A 19491-nucleotide genomic window follows, 5' to 3' on the forward strand; every position below is an offset into this window, starting at 1 on the left:
AGAAAATCACAATCTGTATGATATCTGCTTTTTATCACCCTTTCTCCACTTCAGCTCCTTTTCTGAATGGAAGCCAGCAGAATGAAAATAAAATGTAAAAGAATGTATATAAATGCAGCATGGGAAAAAAGAAAATCTTTCATAAATATTTAGAATCATGTTTGTTTTATGGCTTTAATACTTGGTAAAAATAGCCCCCAAAACTGATTGCATGTGGAAAAAATGCAAACTCTGCTCTGTGTCTTCAAAATGCAAATGTGTTAATGGCACATACAAAACCAAAGCAGCACACTGCAAAAATGGATTTCCATGTGTAATCAGAGTGGATAGCACAGAACTATTCCTTGAACCTTTACCATAAAGTAAATGTTGTCATGTCAGTTCCTATTCTCACTTTCTCCTGGCACCAAAACATGCTCAGTAGTTGTCTGTTGTGTTTGCCACTGGTATTATGTTCCCAATTACCTACTATTTATCACTTCTGCAATTACCAGGGTAATACATTTTGTGAAAATCTGTTTTGGATTGTGTTTGCCAAGGCTTCCATATAAACACCAGCATCCACTTAGCTTTTCTCACTCAGCCATGTCTCTAAAGATAATGGCAAGCTCAACATCCCCTTGGAAGAGCTCTCCGATTTGAGAAGCTTTAGAGCTATGAGGGGGAATATGCTGCAAGTGCAGACCCAAGGTGTAATTACATCTGTAATATTCTGTCACTCATGTAAGAGGGCAATAACCATCTTTTTCTCTAATTAATTAATAATAAGTTATTATTATTAATTAATGTTAATTAATGTAATTCTGAACACATGGAGGAGGCCTTGAGAAATGAAAAAAAAGATCCTCAAACTAACTTGCAAAATAAATACATTGGTGTGTAAAGAGGAGTGAAGAGATGCCCTGAGTAGGGTGGGCAGTGGCCAGGCAGAAAAGGACCTGGGGCTGCTGATCAACAGCCAACTGAACATGAGCCAGGTGTGCCCAGGTGGCCAAGAAGGCCAACAGCATCCTAGCCTGTATCAGGAATGGTGATCAGGCCTGTATCAGGACCAGGGAAGTGATTCTTCCCCTGTACTCAGCAGCGGTGAGGCCACACCTTGAGTGCTGTGTCCAGTTCCGGGCCCCTCAGTTCAGGAAGGATGTTGAGGTGCTGTAGAGTCTCCAGAGAAGGGCAACAAGGCTGGTGAGAGGTCTAGAACACAAGCCCTATGAAGAGCAGCTGAGGGAGCTGGGGTTGTTTAGCCTAGAGAAAAGGGGGCTTACAGGAGACTTTACCACTCTCTACAGCTGCCTGAAAAGAGCTCAGAGCCAGGTGGGAATCAGTCTCTTTTCACAGGTAACAAGTGACAGGATGAGAGTACACAGCCTCAAACCACCAGGGAAAGTTTAGGTTAGACATTAGAAAAAAATTCTTCACAGAAAGAGTGGTTGGGCATTGGAATGGGCTGCCCAGGGAGGTGTTGGAGTCACCCTCCCTGGAGGTGTTAAAAAAAAGACTGGATGTGGCACTCAGTGCCATGGTTAATTGATCAGGTGATGTTAGATCATAGGTTGGATTCGGTGATCTCCAAGGTCTTTTCCAACCTAGATTCTGCAAGTGAGCTCTGCCCAACTTGCCCATGGTAAGACCTGTAATTATTGACACATGAGAAACATTTGCAAAGGCAAGAGAAACCTGCCACCATTTACTGAAATATTGGTTATGTTCTGTTTAATCCTTTCGTTGTTCTTTTTTTGGACTTTCTTTTTTTCTTTTTGCTGTCTTTCCATGGAAACATAACACAGTCTATTGTTGTATTTAATTTCTGTCATTTGTTTCTCCTCTATCGACCTCTTCTAATATGTGTCTGATTCTATTTTTTTCAGACAAGCTAATGATCCAGGAAGAGGAAAGACATTTTCAGGGCAGCTCGAATATAAATGATAAACTGTAAGTCACATTTGTTTGCACATGGATAGTATTTGTGGTTTCACACTGTTCCAAAGCAGGGGCTATGCTTCCAAGAACTGGCTCGGTAGTTTGCCTGTTATTTATCACGCTGTCCCAAGCAGATGATTTCTGGATGATTAACAGAGCTATCATTGCATTTTTACACGCAGGCCAAACTTATCTTGCTGCTTTTGAAACACTTAGTAATTGTTAAAAATAAAGATAAAAAATGAACAGAACCCTGCAGAAACACTCATCTGCTAACCTTGCTGTTAAATTTCTTCTAAATGCTAACATTATTTCAGCTGTAATTAAAGCCTAGATTAACTTTTCCAGCCTTCCCATTGTCCATGGCTTGCAAGCAGTTGCGAACCCAACCTTTCTTTAAATCACAGTGAGGAGATTACACTGATGATTATTGACTTTTCAGAGTGGAAAAGAATCTCAGAGATAACACTGTCTTCCAAAGAGCAGAGGGAAGTTTACTTTCAGCATCCCAAAGAGGTTAATTTGAACAGTAGCTTGAAGTACAAAATATTTCAGGTAGTTTTTCCTCCCTCAGTTTAGAAACTAGACAAGCAGAGCCCCAAATTAAGGATGATGCTACCTAGGAAATACTTTCTTCTACATGCCTGGAAAACATCTGCCAGTCCTCCTGTTCAGTTTATGGAAGTGAAAGGCATAATCTGAGGCTGTCCTTGGAAATGCAAATTCAACTTAAAACCACCAAGTTGTCTCCCTTCTTACCACACGTGTTTAACAAATCCCATTTACAAGACTTGCTCTGTACTATGTTGGGGGAGTTATCCATGCTCTGTTTAGGAACATTTTATGATTAAAGGATAGGAAATGATTATTTTTACTTCAATTGGTTAAACTGCTCATATTGCACGGTGGTAGCAAAGTCTGTGACCTGAGAAAATTTGCCAAGTTCCATGACACATCTCTCAATACAAGCAAGTAGTTTATAAACCCATCTTGGGTTACTTTATTTTCCATTTCTGGTCTGTGGGAAGCTAAAGGAGAATCCATGAATGTTATTATTATCATTAGGTTCCCTTGTTTCATATTGCTGAGCCTGAGCATCAGCCCCGTGGAAGCAGAAAAGAGTCAAAAATGTTTAAATCTCTTGTCATAGATTCTAAGCTGCATTTATCTCTCTGTTTCCTGCTTATCAACGTGATTAATCTATTTAAATATTTTAGAGAGGATTCAGTTTTGGAGTATGCAGATATACACTTAAATTCCTAAAGACACCCTGGAAACACAAGGGGTTTTTCAAAAGTAACTAAGCTGCTTTCCTATCAATTTCTTCATTCATGGCTTTTTATTGTCCATAAGTAATGTGGGTACTGGTCCAGGGGAGAATGGTAAAAAGAAAAAGCTTCATTTTACCCAGAGGGGAGCTGGCCAAGATCTGCCCTCTGCCCCTGCACTAACAGGCCTTTGCCAAGAACAAAGTGCCACGTTTTAACTCTTTTTATCTTTGAGTACCTCATATGAACTCATCAAAACCCCCCTCCAAAAGGGCTTGTTTTACTCAGTGAAGACAATCCTTTTGCCTCATGGTTAGATTTGAAATCCAGTTCTGTTAGGAAAGTGTTTAATCTAGTGTCTGCTACAGAGAAAAATAAACCCAGTAATTTCCCCATTCTTTATCTAGCTATAATAGTAGCTTAAAAAACGCAAATAATGATACTTCATCATACCTCCTCTATGGTGGAGGTCTGTTTTGATTCTGTTTTCATAAGAATAGAACTCCTAACCTGACCTGTATTTTCTCTTTTTGCTCTGTTTTCCAGATGCTATCTTCTACTCTGGCAGTATGGCCATTTTCCTGTCAGAGAAGCCCAGCAAAAGGAGGAAAACAAATGCAAGATTTCCTATTGAATGATTCAATTCACCTGGAATAGCATTTGAAATAATGAAAGCTGTCTCCCATTAGCAAAGTCCTGTGCCCACTATTTAAACTAAACTGTGTGCTGTGGAATTGCAGTCCTGTCTTCAAAAAAAATTGGTTTTCCTGCCTGGAGGACACTGCATGACAAAATACACCCTGCTCAAAATAACACAAGGATTTATAACACTCATGTCAATACAAGAAAGGAATAATTTACAGGTTATTAATCAGAAAATTTTGCAACAGTTTCAGTGCCAACTGTTAATGCATTATGCAGTAACATCTCTAGATAGTGATAAATTTTGAATTATTTTTAATTGGTTTTGAAAGTTAAATTGAATCCCATGATTGCTGTTTGACTTCTAAAATCATAGAATTTGTCATAATCTTGTAAAGATCCATGTCCTGAATCAGGTCTTACTGAATACTGTTTCCTTCCAAATCACTCATTCATGTTCCAAAATGCAAGTGTTCATAAGCTCATTTTTTGGCCAAATGTTGTAAGGTCAGTTACATATGACTGCTGGCCTGAGCGATAGCAAAAATGGTGAATGTACATTAATTCCAATTCTTTTTTTCATATAAATGGTCTCAAATTGTTATTCTCATAGGTTTAGTTCAGTACATTAATTCCAATTCTTTTTTTCATATAAATGGTCTCAAATTGTTATTCTCATAGGTTTAGTTCAGCCAACAGTTCTCTGCACTCAGTGGATTAGCTGGTTTAAAATGCCTTCATGCATGACAAATTCTGATCACCAAAACACACTGAATCTTACTTCTGGAATTCATAGTGTTTTCCATTTTACTCTGCTAATGTGAAGTGGTACAAATGTGCCTCATGAGGTCTTGAGAGAGGACTCAAGACAGCAAGATGTGTCTAGTTGCAAGTGTCTGATGAAGGCTGATGGATCCTTCTGGAGAAACCTTAGTGGTATAGAGAGACCACTTGTTCTCTTTCTAGTGTTTAATTTAATGTGCTGTATTTCAACATTGCTACACTCAAAAAATATTTCATATGTATAATAAAAGAACCTTTTGTGTCTGTGACATGTATCAATGTAAGAATAGTTGACATGTGCCAGGGTTATTTTACAACAGTCTGTGGGAAGCAGGGTCAGATCTGCATAATTAGAATAAATTTTGAGAAAACTCTGTCTCAAGAGTAAGCTCAGTTTTTAGCTAGGTCCACAATTCCTGTTGAGACCTCAGGGGACAGGAAGTTTATCTGACATTTCTTTCCCTCAAAGAAGTCCTATAGAGCTCTTTCTAGCAGCCCATCTCTTTTTTTTCCAAGTCTGGTAGCACCCAGAGTGTTTGAAGACCAGATGAGAAAGGGTCATTCAGATGCAATACGTTAATCTATAAAATTCGAAAGATTTCCATGAGAAGTCTCCATGAGAGTTCAGGAGAGTTGTCCTGGGTAACAAACCAGGATACCAGTTTGGTTTATGTGGATCTTGGCTGCTGTACCACAGCAGGAGACCACAGCTGACAGAAGCCTGTAAGCTGGTGCTCCAGGAGTTGCCTTGGAAAGGATTTTGTCACGCTCCAACTTTTCGCTGTTCAGAACAGATTAAATTGAAATGAAATTCAGGATGGGACTCAGCCATAATGAAAGAATTTTTGCTGTCTGGTGACTGTTCAGATGCAGTTAGCTGTAATTAGCTTTATCGTTCCCCAATTAGTGGTTGCTGGCCTTCTGCCACCCTGCTTCATAATGGTAATATTAAAGAACTGAATTCACATGTAGCCTGTTACAATTTCAGGGATGCCTGTGTGGGCTCTGCTTATGTATCCTTTTATAAAAAACATACATTGTCATTTCGTAAGAAAGCTGAAAGAATGGAGCACAACAAACTGAGACTTGCCACCTGCTCCATCTTACATTTTGGTATACTTTTACAGTTTCAGGCTCTGCTTTTGCATGCTGGGAAGATTTCCACCACTTAGATCTGACAGCTGGAATTTCATCTAGGCATCATTTCACCTTTTGGTTCCTTGCTTCAGTGACAGTGTATCTCCAAAAGGAGCTTTGGTGCAATCAGTGTGTGTATGCATTACCAGGTGGTCCACCAAGAAACCATCTAACTCCTCAGTTCTTTTGGTTCCTGAAGGCATCCTCAGTTTTACCCCCAAACTGGTTCTCAGCATCCAGGTAATTTAGTTAGATTTCAGTACTTGCACATGAACAACATGAACAACAAAAAGGGTACTAAGAAAAACTGTAAAACAGTAATTACATTACTTTACAAAAATCGAATTTAATCCCAGGCTTTCTGAGCTACCAGATTCAGAAGGTGGCCTTCCATTTCAAACAGTTTAAACTGATTTCCCTCTTTGAGGATTACTGTTTTCTATTCAAAGAATCATGGAATCATTACGGTTGGAAAAGACCTCCAAGACAAGATCACCAAGTCCAACCTTTGACTGAATACCACCATGCACAGTAACCATATCCCAGTGTACCATGTCCACTCATTTTTTGAACACTTCCAAAGATGGTGACTCCACCACCTTCCTGGGAAACCTGTTTCAGTGCTTAACCATTCTTCCAGTGAAGAATTTTTCCTAGTATCCAACACGAACTTCCCCTGATGCAACCTGGCTTCACCCTCCTTTCAGGGAGTTGTAGAGAGCAAGGTCTCCACTGAGCTCTTTTCCTCCAGGCTGAACAAGCTCAGCTCTGTCAGCTGTTCCTCATAAGACATATTTTCTAGACTTTTCACAAGCCTTGTTGCTCTTCTTCAGACACACTCCACTTCAATGTCCTTCTTGAAGCGAGTGGCCCAGAACTGGATACAGTGGCACTCCAGATAATCTGTTCCTTGACTTTCCCCAGCACTGAGGTCAGGCTGACAGGCCTGCAGTGCCCTGGATTCTCCTTCCAGCCCTCTGGTAGATGGGTACCACATTGGCTAGCCTCCAGCTGTCTGGGATCTCCATAGTTAACCAGGACTGCTTCATATCAGAACCAATTTCATCTTCCCATTCAGTTCTCTTTGAACTTGCAAATTACACTTTTTCAAATTTCTTGTAGGACTCTTAAAGCACTGAGGCTCACATTATTAATGTTCACACTACACCTTAAATGGTGCTGGATTTGAGAACAACTGACCTTTTAGATGTGACAAAAACATACATCACTATTCAGCCAGTCTTCAAAAAGCTCAGAAAACTAAGAATTACTGTGAGAAAAAAATCCAAAAAAGTTAAATCAGAAAACAGTGTCTAGTGTACTAGGGCAACTGTTAACCTACACCACTGTGATCACATGCAGTGACTTTGTTCTCATGACTAATATTATTATTCTTACTTTTACATTAGCTTAAACCTTTAAAAAAACCTGGATATTTCCTCTTTGTGATTTCCCTCACAGATACACATATGGCTCTTTTAGTTCTATATTTTCTTGCCTTATGTTTGCTGCTTTAATATGTTCTGATTCCTTTTACAAGGAACATTATTTAATTTCTACTATATAGCAGCCTTCATCTTATAATTGCTTCAGTTTATCTTCTGTTTTTCCTTTGTAGAGGAGAACAAGATTGCTCTTTCTTTTGAATTTATCTTCTTTTGAATGTCTTGTAATGAAGTGGAAATAATGAGGTTGAAAGCATCACTATACCTGTGTAGAACCAAAGGAAAGAGAAATCATTAACAAACACTTTTTCTACTTGATCATTAGGTCCATCCAAGCAGCAGAGGAGGAGAAAAACACCAGTTAACAAGGTGTAGTGCTTTTGAAGTAGATGGAGGAGGGAATGAAGCACAATGTTTTCCTTGTGCTAATATGACTTCCTTTCAGTCTCCCACTATTTTTTAAAATTGGTTTGACTAGTTGAAGCTAGCTAAGCAATTGATAGTTGAATTTTTTACATTGTTTGGTTCACCTTTAATTAGCACATTCCACCGGCCTTTTAAGCAATTACTGTTAATCATTTATGTAGCACCTTAATGATCTTGTGTGAGGACTTTACATGTTTCAGGACTAATTTCTGCCTCACAACAGAAGAGGAAAGTGGGACTCCAGCTCCCCAAGATGAAGTTGAATGTCAGCTTTTACACAGCTTCTGATAAATAACACTCTGAGTCTCTATTGTGTTATAAAGGCCATTTGTCCACCTAAGAAACAGTTTAAGAGCATGTCACTGTCTTTGTTTTGCTTCAGTGCACTATGCAGTAAAAGCACTATTTCCACTAGAGAAATTAGAAAATCCACATGCAGTATTATCCCTATACCTCCAAGCCAGCTGGAGAATATTCACAGCAGCTTTTTCTTGTTATTTGATTTAGTTAATCAAGAATGCAGGATAAATCCAAATAAAAATAATCAAATAAACTTATGGGGTTTTCTTTTCTTCCTCTCTGACTGACAGTTACATTAACCCTTGAACTTCATTTTCTTTAATGCCTTTTGCCTCAGGACAAGTCATGTATACTTTTATAAATGTGCTCTAGATCAACAATCTCTTCTGCTCTGTAAGAGAAATTTCTTTTCTGCTGGGAAAAGAAATAACTACTAAAAAATCAATCCTGGAATAGTGTAGGTACTTCATGAACATGCTGATAAAAATCCTCATAACTGCTGGATCTTTCCGGTATGACAATTTTCTGAAATCTGGCATATTTGCTGGGCCAGAGGAGATAACATATTCTACTTGAACACATGTCCGGGGACCTTGGTGTTTCAGGAGCTGCACAAAAACCAGAAGAAAAACAGTCAAAGCCCTGAAAACATGGGTTTAATGTGGAAGAAGAAGCAGCAGGTCAATAAAAGCCTCACAAGTGCTTGTCAACAGGAGAAGGGACAGTTGCCACAGGAAACTATCCAACTAGCGAAGGGGCTGTTAAAACATTATGGTAAAAGAGGTTTTAAGATAGTGTTTAAAGATATACTGGGAAGTTTTGCACATATTTTAAGAGGTTGTTCTCGAATATTAGCAGTGGCTGGAAAGAAAGAATAAAACTGCTTTTTGAAAATCTAGCCAGGTACAAGAAAGCCACACACTCTGAACAAAGCCTGAAGCTGGCTTCAGGGCCAAATCAGAAGAAAAATGCTGTTGTTGGCTGGGAAAATCCTCAAAAGTCTTTCTTTTATATGAAAGAGAGGAGGAACCTCAGAGAGAAAATTATCCTTGCAAAAGTCTTCTGGGTGTAGAAGGATTTACTCAGTCCCAAGAAAGCATGCCACATGAAGGACAGCAGAGCCTGGATAATAGTCTCAGTGAATGAATCAGAAACTGTGCATTATTTTAGAGATGTCAGAAGACAATGAAGGCCAGGTTATGGTCCTGTGTGATCAGTGGCTTAATACTTCTGTCCACAAGAAAGGAGAAAAAAAATATGATGAAAAATATTACTTCTATAGTGGCTATGTTAATCCTAAATGCCTACAAAGAAGTGTTAGGGATGGCCTAGAATTTTAATTTGGACAAAAGTGTAGGGTTTATCCTATCTAACTTTCAATAGCTGCAATGTAGATATTACCCTTTATAGGGAAATATGCACAGTTAGATCATCATTCAGCTGCCAGAGTTTAGAGATTGTTCTTTAGCAGTCAGATTAATTGCCCCCTACAGTTCTTTAAATATTATTGGCTTACTTTTCAGACTACACAGAGACCCTACAATGGGTTCTTCAGAAGTAAATACCTACATTCAGATATCTGAATCCCAGTCATGGGGACAGAATACGGGGTAGACACGAGGGAGAATTTATATTTGTAGATGACATTTACTTTAAAAAGACATACACAGAAAGGAGAGAGCTGTAGGAGATGCCCAAAGGGGGATGGAAAAAGACAAGGACACACTGAAGAACATACAAAAGAAATGGTTTGAGAGATAGGAGTGTTTATTTACTTTAGGTCAGTAACTAGAGACTGTGGAGAAACACAGGAAAGAGAGCTAAAGATGGTGAGTTGAGCATACATGGAAAAACAGACCAGAATTTGGCGGTTTTATCTTGGAATAAATAAATCAGGCTTTTTGGGGAAGTGAGAAGCAGAGGCAGGCATAAGGAACATTTTGTGGAATGTGACAGTTTGTTGGTAAACTCTTTTTTTTCCCAAAACTCAGCCTCCAAAACTCACTTTTTTTTTTCCAAAACTCTTCCAAAACCCACCTGTAAAATGGGACCATAGCAAATACTGGGTCCTGAATCATCAAGCAGAGCATGCAGGTACTCTTCCTAGAGGTGAACGACAGCAGGAGCCAGAGCCACTCTGGGTCCTTAGCAGGACTTTTCTAATTCTTTTTACTTCTCATTGCACTGCCCAGGTACTCTCTTGCAGTCAATCAAGGTACTCTCTTTCCTCAAGGCCACACTTCGTAGAGTGTCCTGCTTCTTCACAAAGTACAATATGGCAAAACAAAATCTGATTCATTCACTTCATGCCACAGTTCACACATGGTGCACATGAGCAATGGTATTTCTGTGAAGACTCTCCTTGCTTCATTTCTTTTCCATCTTTCCTGTCTGGCATGTCTTCCATTTCTGTCTTTAGGGAAAACAGCCTAGAAAGGGAAAGTTACAAGATATGCTATTGCTGAACTATTAATTGGATGCAGTTAAAAAGTCATGCAAAGGTTGAGCTGGATGGCATTACAGATACACCAGGAATAAAACTGCTCAGGGCAAATTGTTGCCCGTATATTGTGGCTCTGGAACGTGGACGACCTGAGCAACGAGGGAAGATTTTCCAGTAGGAAAATCTAAACTGCTCAGTTTGAAACAGGCAGCACAGATTACAAATCAGGATTCTCTATTTTCAGTATAATAATTAATAATTTGAGATTAAGTTTTGCTGCAGTGACAGTTGCTGACTCAAAGCAATAGCCTAGCACTAGTGTCTGAGTTTGCTGGGGTGGGAGGGCTTAGTGATTTTCTTTGATTTTTCACAGACATCACTAGTATTTCATAACACTGTCATATTCCTCACTGAATGGTGATTAGACCATTTTGTTTCAGTTTGAGCCAAGCAAACTGGTCTTTTGTGCTACAGCAAGAATGAAAAATCCAGAGGAAAATGATTACTTCTCAGCTCGGGGAAAACTCAAGACTTATGTTGATTCTTGTCTTCTAAAAATACTCTGTAGCTGGATGTAAGCCTACTTGGCATGGAACTTGTTGGGATTTTCAGTTTTGAAACTCTGCTTCAGGTGTTGATTGTCACCTGCTACCCTTTCGGCAAAAAAAATATACATGGAATTTGGATTTTAGGAGAACAGTAGAAATTCAAGTAATAGTAAATTTACTTGTATGCACAGCTTCCTTTGAAACTTCAGAAAACCATTTAAAAGACTTCTGCCACTTCAGAGGTTACATTTCCACTGTATTTTAATTCCAACAAGGTTCACGAGTCTTAAAATAGAAAAACTTGTTTTTCTTCTTTTGTTCAGCAGTGATCTCTCTAGTTGGATTACTGCTTGTAACGTGGATACTTATAACAGAGTTTTCAGGAGATGTTAAGACCCAGAGCTTTAGATTTTCCCTAAAATGGACTAATCAGGATAGGAAAACTCCCGAGGTTTTTGAAAATGCAAATGAAAACAATAATATTTTTTTAAAATTAAACCTGTTTCTGCCATGCTGGATACACATATCTCAGAGTATGACACAACTGCATGAGAACTAACTGACTTACGTCACTTCGTGTTCTAAAATGAGGGCATAATTTGCTTAAAAAGCCAAAATGCATCTATTTTTATACTCATTACTGCTCATGATAAAGGAAGATAATTTCAAAATGCTTTTCTAATTATAAAGAAACAGAGTATTTTCCTGCATTACAATAGCACTTTCCTCCAAAATATTTCTGCACATATATATTTCTTATATAACACTGAATGACTTGTATTTCTAAGGAAAATGTTTGAACATGTTTGAATCCAGATCTGTGGATTTCCAATATTAAGATTTATCATAATGAATTTTTTTTTGTATCTTGTGGTTCATTTACATTAAGATGTCTTTGTGGAATTATGAAGACATTATGTTATTATATGTACAATAACATGTGAAGATAAAACACCATAATAAGGTGCATGCTGTGACTTTTGCTATAATAACATTCTTTGTTTTACTGTCTTGAGCTCAGTTTTCCCCATTAGTCTGCTTTGGAGTTCTGTGTCACTTGGCTGCCGTCACCCTTGTGGTCCTCAGGATTTTAACTGTTTTTTTTTCAAGCTGAAGGAGCAAATTTGGAAGCTGATGCAATGTACACTGTACATAGATGATATGAATAATACAAACTGGTTTGCTGGCTGTGGATGCTTATTTCCTCTTTGTACTGAAATAAAAAGAAATCTGGCTAAATTAGGTCAAAGAATAATCTTGATCCATTCTTACGTGCAACCATCAGAAATCAAAGGCAGTAGCAGGATTGCTGTAGGCTGAGTCCTTTCTTAAGAGCAATAGTAGTTTTAATGACCCAGTGGAAGGCATGGCTGGACCCTGATGGAGTATTACATGCAAATTTAATCACTGATGTTGAAGTCTCCATGAAAAAAATGCAGGCAACCAAGAGGAAAAAAAAGAGTGCAAAAGATTCATCTTTAACTATGTGAAGCAAATGCTGAGAGGGAATATCATGGGTTTGGAAATATATCAGAACAGCAGAAAGGCAAAGTGCTGTTAGTATTACTTATTATAACTAAGAAGGGAAATAATTGATCCAGACTGTCTAGGAATACAGGTGGGCTGGAAGTCAGGGTTAGTTTTCCCCATCAAAGAAGTGTGGTCTGGAACAACTCTCCAGTACAATAAATATAGCAAAAGCCATAGAGAGTTTAATCTTGATCAGTTTTTTAAAAATCCTGCCATAAAATATGAGATAGCCAAGTGATATTTTATACAAAGTTATGAATGTTTAAAATGTCAGCTGAGGCCACTACACAACTGTCATTGCAGACAATGTTTACTGAAAGTTTTTGAGTTGGAAGAAGCATCACTGTTTTATCTCTGGCTCAGAAAGCCTGTTATTTCCAGTGGTTAGGAGAAAACAGTATTTTATCACCAACAAAATAACTTAAGAGCAGAAAATATATAGCAGAATGTAGAAGGTTTGGTACAATCCTATGGCTACATATTTATAGTATCACAGGATTCATAAACATTTTGTTAATTTGTTCAACCACTGTAGCTATTGCTCATTTCTACCTACATTTATAATGTTTATAATTTGAAAACGTTTGCCAAAAAATACTTCTGAAATAATCTGTGTTATTAGAAGTCTCTACTAGAAGTCTCTAAGATTTTTCTTTTCTTTTCATGGAACACTAGCTTCTAAGTGCAACCCATAAATCCTTTCCTCTAAAACTTCTTTTTACTCTCAGTATCCAAATGTGTATCACTGTTGATACTTTCTTAAAATTTTACTAACATGCTAAAATATCTCTGACATGAAGATGCATACAATGTACAAAACAGGTTGAAGTTGGGTGCAGTAGCCAGTTGGTGTGTGGTATAAGGGACAAAGAAAGGTGTCTGGTAGGACAGTCCCTAGTACCAGAGACTTCTGCCTGGGTCACAGCGACAAAAGAAGCCTCTCCCAGCATGCTTTGTTCAGGTATGATAATGTACCCCGGTTTTGCATTCCTGGTTGGCTGTTGGCTGCCCTGCCCCCTTGCTACCTTATATATTTCGTGCCCGAGAAAGTTCTCCACTCCAGGTTCCCCCCCATTGGCCTTTGCCCCTCGCCACTCCCCCAGAGTTTTCCTATTGGCTCCCATATCTTAGTCCTGCCTTTGTACCGCCCCTATGCCCTCAGATCATTGGTCTCTGATGCTCACCCTGCTCCCGTACTTAAACCTGGACCCTCCGTTGTTTCTTGTCTTCGCCTCTGGACTCCTTCATGGTGTAGCTGCACTAAAGAACTGTGGAACTCCTTGCGGGGACCCTTCCCGTCTCTTTGTGGTCGGTTCATTGTAAGAAGCTGTCCATGTGTGGATGTGTGCGTACACGTGTGTGGGTATGCTGAGCGGTTTCGCTTTGGAGACGCTTTTGGAAGATCACTGTATCCCACCAAGCTGGCACCGCCAGCAAACCAGACTAGCGATAACTGGGGTCTCCACATGAACAGTATACTTAATGCCATGGTCCATTGAAATCCCATGGAAACCTCAGCAAACTAATTTAACAACAGCAGAAATGGGATTTTTGGAGGTTTGAAAGGGCCTGTGAATTGTGTCTCTTCAATGATTTCAACGGAAAGGATGAAGACTGTATTAGTGAATGCACCTATTCTATGAAAAATTGTATGGCAAATAATGTACCAAAAAAAAAATCTTTATTATTTGAATGGTATTATCCTGAGCATACTCCTCTCCTGGTGGCAAAGACAGAGATGGAGGTTCTCCAGTCTTTTAAAGACTTTCACAGTGTCTGAAACCTGTGTTTTGGAGTTCAATCCCACTGTGTTTTTTTTAGTGTCTGTAATGGGCATTCTGCTTTATAATTTTGAATATAATCCCCTTGACTCTCCCAGGTGTCTCCCTCTCTCTCTCTCTCACACCACAGAGGTTTTACAACACAGTCCCAAGCACCCTCATACATTTTGCAGTCAGAATGCTTTCTCTTCTACATGACAAAACTGAATCTCTCAAGTATGCTCTGCATACTTTAACTTCTTGGTGAGTTTTTCTAAGCTACTTCTCCCTGCATTATAATTGCATAATAGTCTCAGATTAAACTCTCTTTAAATATGCTGCTGCTGCTTTAATTTGAAATAAATAGACTTTATTTACATCTTCTAGTTCCTTAATTTATTTGATCTCAGAGGAATTGGTTATTCTTGGGCATTGATTCACACTTAAATTATCTATGAGAAACACATTAATGAGTATTATGATAATAACACTAATGCTCTGATTAAGATGGTAGTTTTAAATCATGAATATAAATTGCCTTCAGCCTGAGATTCCATGTGTTAACTTTTGGGAGAATATGCACTTAGCACAGCCAGACTGGCTCCTTTACAACAAAAAAAATATTAGTAGAGAAAATCTAAATTGAAAGCTCTGTTTTTTAAATAGTATTGATAGGAGTTTGCATCCAAGAAATATCACAATGTTGGATATGTTCAGTCTTTAAGTTCACTAATGCTTGTGATTAGACACAAACATTTGCTTATAATAGAATCTTGCTGTATAGCTGGGAAAGTGTGTTTGTCTGCATGCACAACAGTTTAAATGCTGTTACTTGAATAATAGATGAATCAGAAGACTGAGGAAGAGATATAAAATAAAACCAGTTATCTGAAAATCCTTGTTCAGTGACAAGGAAGATAGTTTTGACGACTCAGAGGTTCTCTATCTTCAGAAATTAAGTGAAATGGCTGTCTCAGTAAATAGTGACCATTTGAGGATTTATAATGGAGCAGTTATTCTGGCTGTCTCACCACTTTTTCAAATGTGAACAAGCCTTGACTACTGATGTGTTTATGAGTTTAGCTGCTGGTGTTATTTAAAGTTGATGTTTTGCAACAGCTGGATGACTTAAATGATTAATAGTAAAGTCAGGAATGAGATAGCTACAGCCATCCCAAATGTTTCTACATAGTCCATTTACCTTATTAGCACTGTGCTTTCCACAGCTGAGGTGTCAGCACTATCTGAGACCAAATAGTAAAAATACTCTTGTTATAAAGAAGGTAAAAGAGAATAGTCAGCTTTTTCTATCATAGACATTACTAGCAGGAGTCTAATTTAATCACACATGCTAACACAGCTAAATAAAGCTGCTACTATACCTTGAGCTACCTGATCATGGAGAAGGATCTTGTGTGCTCCTCAATGTGTTGCTGGGTACGAGCCCAAGGACCCTGGGCTATCTGTTATGCTGCTACTTGGTGTGGTTGATATTAAATGAAATACTGGAAAATGTAAGTCTGAATGCAAGAAAATTGGGACTGGAGGATTTTTGGATTCTTCCTCCAATGAAACTAAGGCCCAGTTCTCAGACCTTTACCCTTATTCTGCTTGCAGGAGACATGTAAAATCAGGCTTTCTACAGAAAGCTTCCACTGACAGATAAAAGCTCAAAGTGTTTTGGTTGGCAAGGCTGGAGAATTTGGTCATGTATTTTAATAAGGACCCATACACACCTCACAGCAGTTAGTGCTGGGATACAAGTTAGTTATTCCCTACTTTAGTGAATCATTCCAAATTGTTCTCTCTTCTACAGGTATCTTGAATAACTCACTATTCCTGATAGAATTTTGTAGATCTGTTTTTCCAAATTTTTAACAGGTCACTCAATACTGATTCTTGAGGGACATCACCAGTCAATTTCTCTCTTCTTAAATTATTTATAATTTTTCATTGTCAGTAGCTCATAAGCCTACTTTTGATTGGAATAATTGTCTTATTGTCTAAGGCAAACTGATTTAGTTTTCTCCCTAGATTACCATATGCTTCCTTAGCAAATGCCTGTCTAAAATCCAAGTATATCCATGACACTCTCTGACTTCAGTTTTCTGACTAAAATCTATCAAGTTTGTCTGGCCAGCTTTATTTTTAGTACTTCTATGCAGTTTTGTTTCCATGACAACTGTCCCATCTATGGACTACTGACAGCCCATCATCTGTCACACAGGGACTACAGGGGGTCTGGGACATCTCATGACATTGACGTTGCCCAGCCTCACTTGGATGTTCACCCAGGCCAGAGAGTGGGCCCAAGGACTGCTCTCAAAATCCTCTGGAAGACGAGCATCAAGAATAAACAAAAAGCATCATTGGCTACAGCCCAAGCTCCAGCTACCGAGCCTGACTGAATGGTAAATGGTTCCACTGGAACAGGCACAAAAAGACATTCTCTCCAAACATGGGGAAAGCAGTGAGAGAGTTAGGACTGGGAATAGCAGAGGCACATTGCTGCAGTCAGGAGGTAAGGGATCCCCTGGGAACAGAACATATCCCTTGGCAAGGAGGTTGTGTTAGACCTGCTGTCATCCAAGGTGTTCTCCCCATGTGGTGTTTGCTTCAAGATGAACTGAAACCTTACCTGAGAGCCAGCATGCATGATGAGGCTGGATGATTTCAACCTGGTATTTCAAGGAATTCAGGTTTGGCTGAGGTAAAGCAAAGGTTCCTTCATTACATATTATACATTTGGGAAAAATAATTAATACTTTCATGGTATATTTTCTGTCATGATTGCTCAAATATGGTAGGTTGTCACTCCATAGTAAGGGAGGGTGTGTTTATCAGACTAGTGCAAAGTAATTTAACACTGCATTCTAGTATATTTTCTGAGTTTCAAATATCTCTCTTTCCGACAGTCTTTTAAAAAGGAACCAAACTTTGCATAAATCACATTCAAAGAGTTTGTGAGTGTATTGAAGCATGTTAAAACTTTCTGTTAACCAATTAAATATAATGAACTATCTGTTCTGCAACAACTTCTTTTTATTTTCAATGAAACGACGCCAGATTTTCCCTTTTCCTTCCCTCTCAACACCATTCTGTGTCAAACACACGTACTGAAGTGCAATTCATAATAAAAATAACAACAAGAAATAAATAAAATATAAGATGCTTTTAAAACAGCTTGAAGAGCTCCTGCTACCTCACCCAAGGAAGAACGAAGGGATATTTCTTACCTTGGATAAGAGAAATAAGCTTTTCTCTTGTGCACAGGTCCTTAATGCCTAGCTCTAGTCATATGAGCATGGACCATTATATTTTAGTGAGTTATTTCAAGTTGTTGAAGCCTTCGGAGGAATTTTAGGTGCAATGTTGACCTAATTTGAGTATTTCATAGCCATATGCCACCTTGTACACAGGAAAGCCAACTCTACCAGGGTAGTAGACAAGATGGCTTTCCTGACTGGTGAAAGGACAAATTATAACAGGAAAAAGGTTTTAGCCCAGTACAGTGTCTTAAAAATTAAGCAGCAATGCATTGTAAACTGGAGGGGGGAAAAGCTCCAGGAGGGCAAAAGTAATGAGGTCACTCTTTTTTTAATGTAGCTTTTTAGGTGAAGCAAAAGTCCTGTGTTTTCTAGCCCACATGTCCTCACCCTCTGGGGTTTTCAGGTGCTCTCTTGAAACTCAGCATATTCTCAAATCCTCTTTGTCCATAATTTATGTGTTTTGCATTTGTTTCAGTGTGACAAAACCAAATATATCCGTTTTTAGGGTACACACCTGCAAGATGGAAGCCACTGTTTCACGTTTCCAGTCCAGCCACATGAAGGGAGACAGCTAACTCAGGTCTCCCATTTATCCATCCTGCTGTGCCAACCTCATCCTCAGGTGGGGTCTGTATTATGAGAAAGGAAGGACTGAACAGATAAAGGTGTGGTTAACTTGGTTAACTGTGGGAGAAGGTGCCGGCTGCGAACCCCAAAGTAGCTGTGATGTTTCACACTATTGGGGAGCAGCCCAGCCTTTGTCTGTGCACTGTAAAGGGAATCCTGAATTTTGAATTTCCCTGTAATCAGGGTCGTCACAAGATTAAGCTGTAAGATTAAGCTGTAATACTTGAATAGTGGAAGCAAAGGTGAATCACATTAAATTTCTTATCTTCCACAGAGATCCCTTAGATGCATCAGACTTTTATCAAAATGAAATGTTTGATGTGTAGAATAATCTAGCAAGAGCTAACTTACATGTTTACAAGAATTATTTCCACTGAAGAGTAATCAGGTATGGTCTCATAATGCTCCTCTTGCTCAGCTTCTATTTAGCAAATTTGTTGTGTCCAAGTTATGTCTTTTTATCTGTACTTGCTGCTATGAGCTCTGCTGTGACTTCTACCTTTTTTATGTTTGAAAGCTACTTTTTTCAGACTGCTAGTGAGAAGCCATGGGTCAGACACATTTCTATACAAAACCACCACGTGTAGGATGGATAATGGCAATGAAATTACCATGAAAATTATTTAGTCTGAAAGAGTGAAATTACATCTATTGTGCTCCCAGTGAAACAATACATGAAGTGCTAGGGGAAGTGTTATAATCAGATACTTTGATTAAGCTTATCAAGAGAAACATGTAAAGCTGCTATTATGAGTGCCCATTCCCACAGCCATTGGCAATTTTCATATGTGTTTTCAAACAAACAAACAAAACAAATAGCAACCCCGTCAATTCCTCCTCTAAATTAGGAGAACAAGTAGTACCAGTTTAGGTCAAAGATAAGTCTGTTTCCAATACTTGTAGTGAGTTAGGTATCAATTTTGGCTGTTGGTTTTGTCTTAGACTAAGCTTGTAAAGTCTCAGTGGCTTCACTGAGCTTCTTAAATCTTTAAAGCAGATCTGGAAAGGCTAAAACAAAATTATTGTACTCATGTTTTTCTTTTTTTCTGTAATTCTGTCTCTTTCTAATCAAATTGAGAATATGGCCACATCAAAAACATTTATCTAACTCTGGCTATTCATTATCTTTTTTTTTTTTTTAATGTGAAAGACCTTCTCATTCCCAAACTGCTCCAAAATGCCACTGAGTTATTTCAAAAGCAAATGTTCCTTTTTCCTGAGAACTATTTTCTCCCAAAAAGTATGAAGCTGTGTTATCTCTTGGGTCCAGTAAATCTCTTTCTGGATGAACGCTCAGGAATAAGTCAGGACAGACTTTCATGTCCTCATTCTTTCAACATGTCTTGAGAACAAATACAGCTTGATGGTCCCAGTGAAAGTGGCAGCATTCCTT

At 38.6% G+C, this 19491-nt stretch overlaps 1 long non-coding RNA gene across 1 annotated transcript; it reads left to right on the forward strand.

Annotated features, from left to right (window-relative positions):
* The first annotated feature begins 1472 nt into the window (after positions 1-1472).
* Positions 1473-6469, forward strand: LOC121671675. Its single transcript, XR_006018574.1, has 3 exons — positions 1473-1932; positions 3735-4443; positions 4512-6469. It is a non-coding gene; the product is annotated as an uncharacterized LOC121671675 (long non-coding RNA).
* The last annotated feature ends 13022 nt before the right edge of the window (positions 6470-19491 follow it).

Source organism: Corvus kubaryi, unplaced genomic scaffold, assembly GCF_017639235.1.
Source record: "Corvus kubaryi isolate FWS band 111438036 unplaced genomic scaffold, C.kubaryi_AGA036_p1.0 37398, whole genome shotgun sequence".
Lineage (NCBI taxonomy): Eukaryota > Metazoa > Chordata > Aves > Passeriformes > Corvidae > Corvus > Corvus kubaryi.